Genomic DNA, 16316 nt, shown 5'->3' with positions numbered 1-16316 from the left:
TTACTCATAGATAAGACTGCAGGAGCATCCATCTAGGAAAGATGCATGAGACAGATATCAGGAAGAGGACCTGACAACTTTAGGTACATCCATCTTCATATATTTACTCTCTTGGAACTTCTCCTGAGTTTGCTCCCCCCCTTTTTTAAAGACATGATGATCAATGGGATGGGTGAACCCATTGGTGGCTGATGAGAAGCATCTCTTTGTAGAGGCCTAGAGGCTCCAGATCTTTAATAGCATGGCAACCAGTCCTGCTCTTAGATTCTTCCCCAAAGTCAACTTATTCTCATCATAAGAGATAGTTTTGTTTGTTTTGTTCTGTTTAAGTTTTGGACTACAATTGGAGGTAGGTGCTCAGGGCTTACTCCTGACTCTGTGTTCAGGGATCACTCCTGGAAGGGCTCAGGGAACATTTGTGGTACTGGGTATCAAACTTGGGTTGACCACATGCATAGCAAATACCTTACCCACTATCCTATCACATAAGACTTTCTCATCAATCTCAACACTTAGGAAATTCTGAGGGTGTTTGAATCAATGTAATCCAACAGAGTAGATGAGGGTTAGTATGACACAGGCATAGTATGGTATAGGCATAGTATGACCATATCCCATGCAGTAAGACCTTACGTGACCACTCACTTGCCCATGATGTTCTTTCATGCCATGCTCCCTGTCCTCTCTCTCAATGGATCTTTATGGCAAAACAAGGATCTCTATGGCAAAAGAGTCTGGGGAAGCATTGGGGAAGTTCTCAGTTTTATTATTCTGCATTACTGTTCATTTTATTGCTTTTCTGAAAGAGGTGGAGGTAAGGACATGGTCAAGCTACAGAAGTCTGAAGTGAGGGCAAACCCAGCTTGTCCCTGAAGATAGAGTTACCTTCCAAGGGCAGGGTTTGCAGCTGACAGCTGCTCCTGAGCTGTTGCCATCTTCTCTTTCCTGAGTGCCATCAGCTCTCCCCCTGGGATGACACCAGTGAAAAACAGAGCAGAGAGGGGGCTAGAGAGACTGGAGGCCTAAAGAGAATTCCTCTTTAGCAAGTAAGTCTGGTCTTCCTGTCACTCAGGAAAGCTGTCTCAGTTCTTCCCACTCTCCTAGTTATCAAAGTCATAAAAGTAAGTCAACTGTGACTCCTACCTGCCTAGAAGGGGCACAGTCCTTAATCCCCTCCTGATGACTAATGTGTTTACTGATTCTGCCTGCCCTCACGGTCCCAAGCATAACAGGCAGTTTTTGCTCACCTGTGAATCTCTATGGCTCTCCTGGTCTGGACTCACCTAAGACAGCCAGTCATACAGTACACAAACATTAAAAGAGCGAAGAATCCAGCTGCCAATAAGGATATATCATGAATCAGGGCACAGAACGTGACTCATTTTGCACTTGCACTATTTATTTATTTTTGACTATTTTTTTAAGTGAAGAAATTTTATTTAAGAGGCAAGAAAAGGAAAGACTCTCAAAAACGAATGTGGACTCTTCAGAGGGAAGAAAGAAGAGGAAAGAGGAAGCCCCATGGAATAAAAGAAAGGAATTACACACTGCAAGTTTGGACATAGATTATTTCAAAACGGCTTATCCTCACAAACATATTCTTTTCTTCTCTTTTTTTATTGGGAGGGGGATTGTGGGGAGAAAGGACCTCCTTTATTGATGAGAGCTGGTACTTTGGACTTCTGGGTTCTATTCTTTTTCCCCTTTCTGCTTTGGACAGCACTTCACAGTGCCTACGTTTTTAATACATGTTCTGCAGGACATTCTGAATCCCTTTCAAGACAATGCCTTTTATTTGTTTATTTATTTTTATCTTTTTAAATGAATCTGAAGAGTGATAGCACAGTGGTAGGGCGTTTTCCTTGCATGCAGCCAACATGGCCGACCCGAGTTCGATTCCTCCGCCCCTCTCGGAGAGCCCGGCAAGCTACCGAGAGTATCTTGCCCGCACGGTAGAGCCTGGCAAGCTCCCCGTGACGTATTCGATATGACAAACACAGTAACAACAAAGTCTCCAATGGAGACGTTACTGGGCCCGCTAGAGCAACGGGAGGGCCTTTACCTTTACCTTAAATGAATCACTGTGAGATACATTTACAGACTTACAAACTTTCATGCTTATGTTTCAGTCATACAATGATCAAGTACCCATCCCTTCACCAGTGCCCATTCTCCACTACCAATGTTCTCAGTATCCCTCCCGACCCCACTCTGTGGCAGGCCAATTCCCTTGTACTCTCTCTCTCTCTCTCTCTCTCTCTCTCTCTCTCTCTCTCTCTCTCTCTCTCTCTCTCCTTAGGGTGTTGTGGTTTGCAATGCAGGTATTAAGTGGCCATCATGTTCGGTCTATAGTCTACTTTCAGCACGCATCTCCCATCCCAAGCCAGCCCTCCAAGCATTCTTTACTTGGTATCTGAGCTGCCTTTTCCCCCAGCATGTGAGGCCAGCTCCTAAGCTGTGGAGCAATCCTCCTGGTCCTTATCTCTACTATCCTTGGGTATTAGTCATAAACATATTCTTAATTTTAGCTTTCTATAGTAGTAAATTATGAGTAACGTACTTTACCATTTTACTTTTTTTCTTGCTTTGGGGCCACGTGGTAGTGATCAGGGCTTACTCCTTTCAATTCTGTTCTCAGGGTTCATTCCTGGCAGTGTTCAGGAAGTCAAACTAGCATAGGCTGCATGCAGAGCAAGTGCCTTAACCCCAGTGTTATCTTTCCAGTCCCAGCCCTATTTCTTTAAATGGAGCTGTTTCACAAAAGCATGATTAAGTGAGTAATCGACCATTTGTGATTAACTCAATTTCCAACCCTTGTTCCTGGCTGTGGTAGAGAGCAGAGCTGAAATTTTAACCCTCTGATAACGTGACTGGGTCCCTTGGCTGTTGGTCATACCTCAGAGGTGAGTCAGAAGATAAGAAGATAAGTCAAACCACCTGAGGATTATCCTGGAGCATAGCGCATACAATAAAAATTCTCTCTTCAAATGAAATCATGGTGTTAAAAGCTATATTTTAAAGACCTTTGCAAGTCAAGAACCTTATCCCATATTCTATCTCTCTGGCCCTCCTTTGGCTCTTGGGGTGAAAGGAAAGGTATGTTGAGGTCAGAGATATGTAGGGATGAACACAAAAACTGACTCTGTGTGTATGCATGTGTGTGAACATGCATAGACTACCAAGGAAAGTTCAGGAATTCATGTAACCCTTTCCTAAGTATACGATTGGCAATCATTAAAAAGGGGTATTTTGACCTGAATCACTTTCCATACACTTACCATTCTAGTGATTCTAGCAGGAAAGTCTATTACTGAAGTGATCTCTGAATCTTTCAATTGTGCTTAATTGAGGATATATTACCAAAGTCTTGTAACCAAAGTCTAGTTCTGTTGCTGCTTGAGGTAGGGTCAATCAATCTAGTGGCAAGGTGGCAGGTAGAGAAAGAGCTTCATTCATATCCAGTCTGCAGACTGGTGCTAGAAAACCATCTTCTATCATGGTCACATGAGGAATATAACAGGAACAAACTATTTCTAAAGAGATTTGGATTGCAAATTGATGGGTTTCAGGGTAGCATGTGAGTTCACACAGTGTGTGGGTGCTGCAACACATGCGTTCGGTGGCCGAGAGCTGCCTGCAATCCTCCCGAGACCTCCCCAGCAGAGAGACAGAGAGACAGAGAAACAGGGGATCACAGCCTGATAGCGAAAATGGCCCACTTAATGCAGAGCTGCTAGCATACTTAGAGAACATCTAAAGGGATCAGAGGTATAGGACTGCATGTTCATGTGATTTACAGAGGTAAAACATTCTAGCAGAGACAATTCTCTGGGGGAGATAAACTCAGGGAGATGCTCTGTCTCCAAGGGATATCTATATTGCTTTTCTATTTTCTTCTAGTCATATTATATATACATATCAAACAATTATATATATAAATATCAAACAATTAAGTCAACTTCTTACCAATACTTGCAGTTGTTTGGATAAACACAGTAAGAGATAAAGATCCCAGACTTAGGTGTCTAGGCTCTTATTTCTCTGAGAGCAAGCAAGGCTTTTACCATAAATCTCAGACTAAGTCCTCAGGCCAGTTCAGCTTGTCCTTCCCCTGGGGGTCCTGTCTCTTACGTCAAAACAGCTTGCAACAAGAAGATGCATTTATGCATTTCAGACTCTCCCATTTTGATGCCAGGGTAGCTTTGCCACTTGTCCTGGGTCCATCCCAGTCCCAAGGTGGGACCTCCCCTTTTGGGGTGTTTAGAACTACAGCAACTGAAGCCTGAGTCAAGTCATTATGACCAATGCCCAGGAGTAGATATATTTCAGAGTCAATCAACTCCCACATATTAGGATCATAGTATTAATGGTCTTTCTGTGTTTAAGCAAAGAACAACATTGCTCTGTAGTAAAATATGAAAAGGCTATAGAGGAAATAGAAAAGCAAGTAATTCACTACAAATACAAACTGTGACAATGAGGTGTAAAACACAAAAGAAAGGTTAAAGATAAACTCAAGGGATTTGGGATGTTCACAAGAGCACTGTAAGCTTCTCTGCGAGAAGGAAAAGGGGCAATTCACTGATGAAATCTAAAACACTTAAGGTTAATATCCAATAGTAGCCAATAAATCGATTGTTGGCAAAATAATAATAAATTTTGTTGTGGCCTGGTCCTCTGATGTATATATCTGTTCTTGATTTCTAAATCTAGAAATCTGAGGATTTCGGTTAGAGAGTTCTGCTTATTTGCCGTCTTCCTTATATAGGCTTTTCAGAGAAAGATGAGATAAGGGAGAATGGAAAATTTTTAGCATTCTCAACAGCTGAAGTCCAGAGCAGTTTTCTGGGTCAAATTCTGAGTATCTCTTACTTTCTTTTAGGCTGGTTTCATCTATTCTTGGCTCAGACAAGCTGGAGGAATAAACCTGTCACTTAGCTGTATTGTAGCAAAAGGAGATATATTGTATTTAGGCACTTGAATACATGGAAACATCTGCCACTGCCTGGGTTAGATGTACAAAATAGTGTATTCAGGAATTACTTCTGGCACTGCTCGGGGGATATCAAGCCCAGGTATCAAGCCTCAGTCAGCTGCAGGCATGCATCTTGTCAGTTGTTCTAGCTCTTGTCAAACCATGAAGTAATTTTAATAGGTGTAGCAGCTTGTGAAATCATAAGCATAGACATCATTAAGTTTCCAAGCATGCAAGGAGTGATCTCATAAGAAATTAGGTGTATCATAGCACCATATTTTGCTGTGTGACTTTTTGATAGAGGGAAAATAAATAACCAGTGCTGACAGCAGACAAACATCACTGAACTTTTACAATATATTCAGAGTGTGTAGGAACCATTTAGTGAACACAATGAAATCATAGCTATTGAAATCCAAGAATGGCATCCCGATGGAGAAGAAAAGGATAGAGAGCAGAAGATGTTGGGAAAAAAAACAAACAAAAAATACATTTTTAAAAAAACTTGGAAAATAGGGTGTTGAAATTGGGATTATGAAAACTTCAGAGTATTCAAGATTAGGCACGTGCTGATTTGAATGTAAAATTCCTAATGTATATGTGTAAAACTCCTTATTGATATGCCTAGTGAAGACTGAAGGAAAACTCACAGGCCTTAACATCAGAACTGGAATGAAATCATTAAGTTGGAGGTAAATAAAGAGATACATATTGCATCTAAGTTACATACTGATAATTTAATATATTTATCTCTTTGGATAAATTTAAAGTATATTTCTAAATCTATTCTCTATATACCGGGCTGGAGCAATAGCACAGCAGGTAGGGCATTTGCCTTGCATGTGTCTGACCCGGGTTCTATTCCTCCATCCCTTTCGGAGAGCCTGGCAAGCTACCGAGAGTATCCTGCCTGCATGGAGGAACCTGGCAAGCTCCCCGTGGCATATTTGATATACCAAAAACAGTAACGACAAGTCTCACAATGGAGACGTTACTGGGCCCACTCGAGCGAATTGATGAACAACGAGACAACAGTGCTACAGTGCAGTTTCTATATACCTATTATACATTTATTTATCTGTTAATTATCTACATCTATTAGAGAATCATGGGTCACAGTCCTCCCGTTGTTCATCGATTTGCTAAAGCAGGCCCAGTAATGTCTCCATTGGAGACTTTGTTGTTACTGTGTTTGGCATATCGAATACGTCATGGGTAGCTTGCCAGGCTCTGCCGTGCGGGGGAGATACTCTCGGTAGCTTGCCGTGCTCTCCGAGAGGGGCGGAGGAATCGAACTCGGGTCGGCCATGTTGGCCACTTGTAAGGCAAACGCCCTACCACTGTGCTAGATGTAGATAATTAACAGTTTTTGTCTACAGAAACAGAACCCATTTTGTCAAATTACACACTCTCTTTAACTATGCTAGATGCTTAGTCACACATGAGCTTTGGAAATGATAAAAAATTTTTATGTAAAATATAGTTTCAGTAAAACATAATTATTTTGTTTGGGCATTATAGAGGGAAAATGTTTTAAAGAAGGCTTTTTGAATTCTCTTAGAATGTTCTTGGTCATTAAGAAAGCAATAGTTGACCCTTAAGTGCAAATGTAGAAACAGAAGGGTTATTCTTTACCTAAAGTAACATGAACTAAAAAGTCCAGGAAATGAGAGATTTATTTTCACAGAAATTAAAATAATTGAAAAACTAGCAGTGACGTTGTTGCAGGCAGACAGACTGAAGGCCTGGCAATGTGGGTTAGTAAAGTTACAATGGGACTGGACAGATAAGTATAATGATAAGGCACATGTCTTGCATATAGCTGACCTCCGTGCAATTCCTGACACCATATCCCAGGAGTGATCCCAGAATGCAAAGTAAAGAGTAAGCTCTGAGTACAGCTGGGCGTGGCTCAAATTAAAAAAAATAATCACTGTATCTCCAAGCTAAACTAGTGCAAAGGGATGCAGGCCTTTGGGATGTAGAAACTATTTGAGGCCAGAGGCCCTCTGCGATGCAGAAACTAGTCTGTAAGCGTTGACTTATACCCCCACAAGGGAGGAGGAAATTCTTCAAGGGACAGACTGTGATATGACTATGAGAGGAAAACATCAACAGCTCTGGGCTCTTCTCCTTGACAACCCCCCTAGCAATGGACTTTTACCTAGATAGAAATTGAAATTCCTTTCCTGGCCTTTTGATACTGCTGGAGCTTCTCTAGGAGGGAGATCCAGCCTTCTTTGGGTCTGTTGCTGGAACCAGGTGAGGGTCTTATCAGGCTTTGGTGTCTGTGTTTGCAGCTTTGGCCCTACTGGTTTTATTATTTCCTAGGAATTCCATTGCCAGAGGGGCGCTTCCCTATCTAACTGCCTGCATCAGCATGACTGTCAGCCTCTTCTTGAAATAAATTTGACCTGCATGCACCAAGAGAAGCATGTATGTCCCCTAGTTCAGTTTATGACACAAAATTATTGTAATTTATGTAAACAGAAAAGGTTTGAAGAAAACACAACATTTCTAGAAAAATCTCTGCAGACCCCCAGGGATGAATTGATTCTTTACATTGTTTTGTTGGTATTACAGTGGAGATACTATCACAGAGGTACAAAAACCTGACTCCCCATGGAAGTAAAGAGGGCAGGAGGTGAGAGGTGGGGGAGGTAGGAGGCGTAGAGAAAGCTCTGCAAACCTTTGACTTGTCCTGAGACCCCAAGGTCCCAGTCTACTGCAAAGCAAGGCCATCCAAAGGAGTCGCATGTGGGTGAAAGCACTTTATTGGCTGCAAGTTGGTAGATTAAAGGATGGTGTGCTCATATAGGGAACCAATGAAGGGGGTGAGGTCCGTATAGTTCAGTGGGCACCTAGTGGTCAATAAAATCTCCAGAGACACACTGCATCACTTCTGCAAACTTAAAGGAAAGGTTAGACACTTGAGAAGGGAATAAAGAAAAAGTTTCTCCTTATCTGTGGAGGAAGGATAAATTGAAGACAAACTGTCATTAACTTTAGGTCTAGGGAAAAGGGTAATAATCCTCTTCAACTGATTTCTTGACAAATTTTGAAGTTTAGTTATCGTAGTTTGGGTCCCGGGCTGGAGCAATAGCACAGCAGGTAAAGCATTTGCCTTGTACACGGCCGACCCATGTTCGATTCCTCTGCCCCTCTTGGAGAACCTGGTAAGCTACCAAGAGTTTCTTGCCCGCATGGCAAAGCCTGACAAGCTCCCTGTATTTGATATACCCAAAACAGTAACAACAAGTTTCACAACTGGTGCCTGCTCGAGCAATTCGATGAACAAAGGGAGGACAGTGCTACAGTGCTACAGTTTGGGTCCCATGTTTATAGTAATATTGACCCTAGTGGTTTAGATATATACAGATATTTCATCTTACTACCACAGTAAAGCCCAAGACTGCTGACTCTTGTCCCTATGTTCAGTCTAGGACTCTTTGTCTTGACCCCTCCCTCAATTTCTCTATTTCATTTGCATTTCTGTTTCTGTAATCTAGAGCCAGTATCTTGCCCACATTTTATTAGTCATCATTCCCTATATAGGCTATTCTATATACCATAGGTTAGTGAAAACATCTGGTATTTCTCTTTGACCTTCTGATTTACTTCACTGAATACAAGAATCATCAGTTACACCCAGGTTGCTGTGAATTGCATGGTTTCATTATTCTTTGTGTCTGCATAGTATTCCATTGCATTTATATGCTACAACTACATTATTTTGATTATTCTGTTATTGAGCAGCTGGGTTGTTCCCATACTTGGCCGTACTTGTCTATTGTAGTAAGTGATACAATAAGCATAGGTGTGCATATCATATCTCTGTGATATTTGAAGTTCTGGTTAGGTTACGCATTAGGGTCCTTTTTATTGATGTCTCTTTGAGCTGGCACCCTTTGGGCTTCTTGAATCTGGATGCCTGTGTTTTCATCTCTGGGAACATTTGGGTAATGATATCTTTAACTGTTACTATCTCATTGGGGGTTGCCTTCCTGTATAATCTCTGAGGGGCCAGGGAAAGCCCCAGCGCCCTTCCCTCTCACGGAATGGGTTTGAGGGGCCTGGACCATTCCCTCAGCTGGGGTGTCCCGGGGCCATGGAGCAGACGGAGGAGGAAATGAAGGCCAAATCAGTTAGGTGATTAGATGATGTTTATTCCATTCTCCCCATGCGCCTGTTCCAGTCTCTCTGAGACCCTCATTCTAGTCTCAACTGCCCCTCATTCCTGTCTCCTCCTGTCTCTCCTGCTCATCTCTCCGTGCTCCATCTCGCAGCCTGGGGTCTCTCTCTCCACACGTCTGCCCCATATTCTTCTTCTACAGTCTTCTCTCTCTATCCTGCTTGCTAGTGTCTCCATGCTCCATTTTGCTGCCCTGGTCTTTCTCCCATCTCTCCAACTCTCTGGTCTCCCCCCCCACCCCCCCGCACTCTGGGCCTATGCTACACCCAGTCTGGTAGCAAAATCAACAAAGCCCTTTCTGATTGCTAGGCCCCAGGGCAGAAACAACACCTAGAGGTATTCCAAATCTCTTGGGAGCATCTTGCCACAGACTCAGATTACAGTGCTCAGGCCAGATTAATCATTCCCAACCCTAGCAGGGTCCAAATCTAGTTATTACTTTTTGGATCATGACAGCATTTGTCCATGAAGCATTAGGCTCTTTGACCAGGCCCCTATTGATGCTAGAGTAACACATAGCTCACTTCTTGCCTTGGGTCCATCCAGTGCCTCATCGGGACCCTGTCTTTGGGGGTGCTAGGAAGTAAGAGCAGCTGAGGCTTAGGTCAATAGAACAGATGCCCAGGAGGAAAATATCACTGAGAGTCAATAGACTCATACATTACAAAAGCATAGCACTTACTGTCTTCTTGTATCCATACAAAAATGACATTGCTCTGAATTAACTGTGCAAAGGACTTAAGGAGAAGAGAAAAACACTTACAAGTTAACAGAGCACAAAGAAAGAAGTTACAAATAAACACATAGGAATGGGAGCACTGAGATGGGAGTGCTCCAATAAACCTAAGCTCCCTGTGGCAAGGTGGAAAGGACAAACCAATGGTATACTACACCTCCCTGTACCTCTGATACTCCCATGATTTTGATGTTGTTCCTCTTGAATTCATCCCATAAGTCTCTTTGTGGAGCATAACAACAGGCGCCAGAGCATAGATCTGTCTCTGCATAGTGTATAAGACTTGTCCCTGCATAGTGACCCAGTAGGAAGTGTCTGGGTGCATTTTACAAGCACCAGGTATCCGGCTTTGAGTCCCACTCAATCCCCAAGAATTGTCACCTAACTGCAGCATCTAACCCTAAATGGAATTGGAATTAGGCTGAGGCAAAGCAGAGTTGGAAAGGTGATAGGTCAGGAATGCTAAACTTTATGTGATTGGACCATTCTCTTAAGTCGAGACCCCCTATAAAATATGTGTGTATTTGGCAATAAAGTGAGCGGCCGTCAGCCATCTCCCGGAGTGGTTTCTCCACGCACCTGTCATCCTTCACCCCATGTCTGCCCGGACCCGGTGCACAATGTGTCTGGGCACGATGGGGGAAAACTGTTCCCCAACATTTCTTGTCTGATCTTGAACTATATTGAAGCCTTTTCCCATCTTTTGTTGTCTGTACAGTCTCTGAAGTGCATCTTCAAGTTCACTTATTCTGCTTTCGGCTGTTGTCATTCGACTGTTGAAGGCATCCTTTGAACTTTTCATTTCGTCTGCCGAGTTTTTACTTGATGGCATTTGTTTGTAGTTTTCTTAATTCTGCTCTCACTTGCTCCTGTATTTCATTGACTGTCCATTCCACTGTTGCTCTCAAATCTTTCTGTATTTGATTGGATGTCTTTCCACTGTTTCTTTGAGTTCATTGAACATCTTCACCACTTTGTGTCTGAATTCTTTATTAGAGAGATTTTGTATGTGGGTATTCCATGTTGGGGTTTCAGGGCTCCTATTTTCCTCTCCTCACATAGTGGGATTCTGTGCTATCTTCCAATAGTGCTTGTGATAGTCTTGGGGTGGTGAACTCTTCTTTCTCCTTCTAGGATATTCCCTTCTTTTTTTGGTGTTCTTTTGTAACTATGTGGAGCTATTTTGTAGATAGACCTTATGGATTATAGTTGGGGAGTATAACTGGTGACTGTCTGCTGGAAAACCCATGCCCTTCACCTTTTTTAAACTGTGGGTGGGGTGTAGCAGAGATCCATGGGTTTTAATCCCACACTGCTGTCTCCTAGAAATTTGCCCTGAACAGCTGCTTCTGTATCCTTGCACCCTGAAACTTTACTAAATTTTAAAATCACTCCTAATAGTTTTTCATGGTGTTTAAGTCTTTGTCTATATGAAATTATGTCATCTGAAAATAGCAACTATTTACCTTTTCCTTTTCAACTTTTATCTTTTTCTTGGGCTGGAGCAATAGTACAGCGGGTAGGTCATTTACCTTGCCAACATGGCCAACTTGAATTCGATTCCTCTGCTCCTCTCCGAGAGGTCAGCAAGCTATCAAGAGTGTCTCGGCAGGGCAAAGCCTGGCAAGCTCCCCATGATATGTTCAATATGCCAAACACAGTAACAAGTCTCACAATGTAACTGGGCCTGCTCAAGCAAATCAATGAACAATGGGAGGACAGTGACAGTGACAGTGATCTTTTTCTTGTCTAGTTGTTCTAGTGAACACTTGAAGTACTCTGTTGAACAGAAATGGTGAGAGTGGAAATCCTTTACTTGTTTCTAATTTTAGAGGTAAAGCTTCATTCACTAACATCTCAACTATGATGACAAATGTGAGATTTTCATGTGTGGTTTTAATTTTGTTGCCATAATTTCCCCCTAATTTGTTTCCTACCACGTTTATAGAGTTTTCACCATGAAAGGGTATTGAATGTTCTCAAATACTTTTAGGGAGACATTTATTAAAGTGATCATGTAGTTTTTATTCCTTTTTTTCCTAATGTGTCACATTGATTTTATATATTCAATTATCTTGCATCCCAGAAATAAATCCCTGTGTATGATTTTTTTTTTTGCCACACTCAGCAGTGCTCAGGGATTACTCTGGATCTGTGCACAGGGAATCATATGAGAGGCCTTGAGGGCTCAGGGGACCATATGAGATGCCAGGGATTGAATCTGGATCATCTGAGTACAAAGCAAACATCATAATGCTGCACTATCACTCTGGCCCTAAATGTGTGATACTTTTGCATAATTCCAGGTTGATGCTGGCACTGCAATTTGTGTCATTAAGCCACATCCAAGTGTGAGTTGCTGGTAGTACATGCAGTTGTCAATAGGTTAAAATGATTTTAGATCAAATTTCCTAGTACTTTTTTGCATCTAAATTGCATTTATACTCAATGTTTGCATCTATATTCATGTAGTTTTTTTATTATGTCTTTTCACAACTGGTCTTAGTTTCAGACCTCATACAATTTGTTTGGATATGTTGCCTCCTTGTCAATTTTGTAAAAGTGATATTATAATTATAAGGAAGTACTAGGAACCAACAAGTTGGATAACATAAATGCTGAGAAACAGGCAACCTGCTAAAGCTAAACCATAAAGAAATAGAAAGTAAAAACAGCTACAACTAGTCTGAATACAGAATCAGTTATAAAGAAAAAACTCTCAATAAGGAGAGCAGAAATAGGTGATTTCGCTATTGAATGCTTTCAACGAATTCCTTATTGTAGAATTTCTAAGTTCTATCTCTCAGTTGAGCTAATATATCATATGTTATGTAAAGGTATAAAGATAGGTAATTTTTGTCTGTTTTATCTTTTATTTTGACATAGTGTGTATAATCAACAAGAGGAATTTTAAACTCGAATATTATTAACTTCGTGTTGTTTACATGAATGTCCTCCAGCCCCCCTCACCTTCTAGTGAGTTCTGGAGGAACCACTGATTGCAAATACTTTTGATTTAATAACTCTATAAGACTTCAGAACTAATGCACACACATGAAAAGAATATGCACATGGAATGATAGTGTTCCTGAGAAAGTAAAACAAACAAACAAACAAACAAACACAAATTAGGAATGTCTTAACTTCCCTGTTATATTTTCTCACAAACATTTTTTTCTGAATAAGTTGTTTTTTTATAAAGGTTTAGAAAAAAAAGAACTTGAAGCTTGTTTTGCTTGATTTGAAAAGAAAAATATAGTGGGGGTGGTAAGAGGAGTTGAAAAGGGAGCAAACAATTGAGCGAAGAGATTCATGATTGTAACCTTATTTCATGAAACCACTCTTCTGCCCAAGATTTTGCCTGGAAGCTCTGACCTGCTCTGCTGAGGCCAATACCCTTAATCCTGACACGACATTCCAGTGACACGGGGATCTAAGTTTATCAGGTTGGTTTTATTTTCTCCTTCCTGGTTATCCACCTACAGTTTAAAGGCCTAGCCCTACTGATTATGGTTTCTGTGTTTTGTTCATTCATTCCACTGTCTCCCCAGTGTCTTCCATAGCTTTAAACAATTGCTTCACACATTCACGCACCTGATTGCTATCAATGTAAGTTTCAACAGGCTAAAGATTGCCTTCTTGTAAAATACATTGTCATTTTGATCTCTATACATTGGAGGGGAGAGGGTTGAGTTTTCCTCCCTGCCCCTACCAGGGCTCTGGCAGCCGAAGACCTCCAGAACCAGCCACCACCATGCTGAGACCACTCTCCGCACACATGAAGGTACTGGCAGGTGAACAAAGGCATACGGGTTCCGGGGCTGAGATCTCCAAGCCTACTCGGATCGGGGCTGAGCATCCTCCAAATTCCAGTAGGCAGGGGTCACACCCACTAATTGGCCCCCTGGCGCCGTGTAATCTCATCAATGGCCAAGACCCAGAGACTATAAAACCCAGCTCTCGGACATCTTATTATCTCATTCTTGCTTTGGACATCTTATTATCTCATTCATTCTTTGGACAAACTGGCAGGCTACCGAATGTAACCTGCCCACACGACAGAGTTTGGCAAACTCCCCGTGGCATACCCAATATGCCAAATACTAGTAACAATGATGGATCTCATTCTCCTAAAGAGCCTTGAATATAGCACTTTCTTAAAAATCTCAGGGCTAGGATGAAGGAGACGTTACTGGGGCCTGCTCGAGGCAATCCACGAATAACAGGATGGTCGTGATTTGTCGTGAAAGGTTGCCTTCCTGTAAAATATATTGTCATTTTGATCTCTATACATACTGACTGGTCCACAGAGCTTTGATTTTTGTCTCTAACCTCATTTTCTGGTTTACTAAACCATAAAGGCCAATAGTCTAGTCCCCGAGTCAGAACTTTTCTTGAGGCTTGTGTGAGAATAAGCTCATACCATGCATCTGCCACAAGTGCACATATGTCCAGATTTCAACCACACTCTCAACCAACACGAGTGGATTTGTTTTCAGCCACTAATGAGACTTTCCATGGCACTATCCTTCTAGAGAAGGATGTTTAAGACTCTGGAAGATTTGAAGAATAAAAATAGAAAGGCAGTTTTCCTTAGAATTTGGTAGAAAAGCAGCTTATGAAAACTTAGTAACTCAGAGAATATTCACCTGTCTCTGTGACTGGAACATGTCCATCAAATGGTAGCTGAGTCTGCAGCTTGTGAAAGATCATGGGGCACTTTCTTCTGCCACCTGGGAGTTGGTAGGCAGAGGTCCCTACCTACAACTTACCCAATCTGCTCTCCCCAAGGGCAAAAAAGTTGTTTTCTATAATTTCATATATGGAAGACTTAGGGGAAATTTCTGACAAAATAACTAAGGAGAAAGATTACAATAAGAGAAAAAAGTATTCACCTATGACATGTATATTAGGCCCTTTGAAGGAGGAAGATCTAATATTTTTGTCTAATGGTCCCAAACTGTGGGTGAAGTATTCTGGAGACCAAGGCAAATGCAAAGGGTTCCTGGGACATTTTAAATTCTCATGGGAAATCTGGACATCTGACCCTCTCCATGTGGAGAACTAACTTGAGGTCCTTTGTAGTTTCAAGGTAGATGGTCTGTTCTTTGTCAAAAGCCATTATAGCAATAAAATCAAAAGAATAGAAACAAAAATGATGCTCTATCTGTTTGCAAGAGCTGCTATGATAAAACAGCACATACCAGGGACCTTTAATAACAGATATTTATTTTCTCACTGTTCTGGAGGCTTAATGTCAGAGAGCAAGATGCCGACAAGGTTGATTTTTTCTGCGGCCTCTTTTCTTGGCTTGCAGATGCTGCTGAAAAAGATCACCACTCTAAAATATGTCCCTAATTTAGCCTAGGAAAGCAACTGGGAACCACAGAAGCAGCAAGAGTGATTGGCCTCTAGTTATTTGTTACTAGTAGGAATAAACTTCCTTTTGTGAGGGTGGCTTTCCCATGCACCCCCACTCCCATGCAAGACCACCATCAGGAAGAGAATGGAGATAGAGATGTGTCTGTGTAGACAGATTTTTTTTTTAACATAACCCTTCCATTAGTCCCCCCCCCCATCTGTTTCTGAGCCAATTCTCCATGATTTGTGGTCCTTGAAGCCAGTACTCCTTCTTCCTTTGTTAAGATGCTTTATAAGCTCCCACATCTAATAACTTTCATTTTCTTTTTTTTTTTCTCCTGAGCTACACCAGCTGTTCCCAGAGCTTATTCCTGGCTGTGCACAAAGGGTACATTCTTAGCGATGCTCAGGAAGAACATATGCTGTGCCAGTGATCAAATCGGGCCCATGCCATGCGAAGTAAGTGTTTCAACCCCTGTACTATCTCTTCAGTCTTTCCAAAGAATTTCTTGAGTTTTACTTCATTTCTGTAAATTCATATGTTTGTCATCATTAACAAAATTTGTGTATAAATTCCTCATAATCTGTCCTTTGTTTACCTGGCAGGCTCAATGTCTCTGGACTTCAGAGTGTTGAGGACAATTTCTTTCTTCTTATTCTAACTTCTCTCTGTTTTCTCTGGGCACACGCATTTCTGTCTGTCATTATCAGGATTCAGGCTAACTGGATTAGGTCCTCACCCACATGGATCCATTTCCTTTCATCCCTTCTTTAAAGGCTCTGTTTCCAATACCATCAAATCAAGAGCTGAGGAACTTCAACACACAATTTTCTCCTGAGCTACACCTGGACTTCAGAGAGTTAAGGAAAAGTTCTGTTCCTGGATCTGTTTCCTCCTGATCGGCTTTTCTCTGTAGCAACCATCTATGTCTGGCAGCCAATGGGAAACGAGGACCCTGGGGCAAAAACTTCGCTAAAGCTCAGGCAGGAAACAAGTTGGAGTCAGGATTGCCCTTGCCTCCTCCCAGCCATTTAGGGAGAAGAGATTGTCT

The sequence above is a fragment of the Sorex fumeus genome, unplaced genomic scaffold (assembly GCF_029834395.1).
Source record: "Sorex fumeus unplaced genomic scaffold, SorFum_2.1 ptg000006l, whole genome shotgun sequence".
Taxonomy (NCBI): Eukaryota; Metazoa; Chordata; class Mammalia; order Eulipotyphla; family Soricidae; genus Sorex; species Sorex fumeus.
This window is presented reverse-complemented; position numbering follows the sequence as displayed.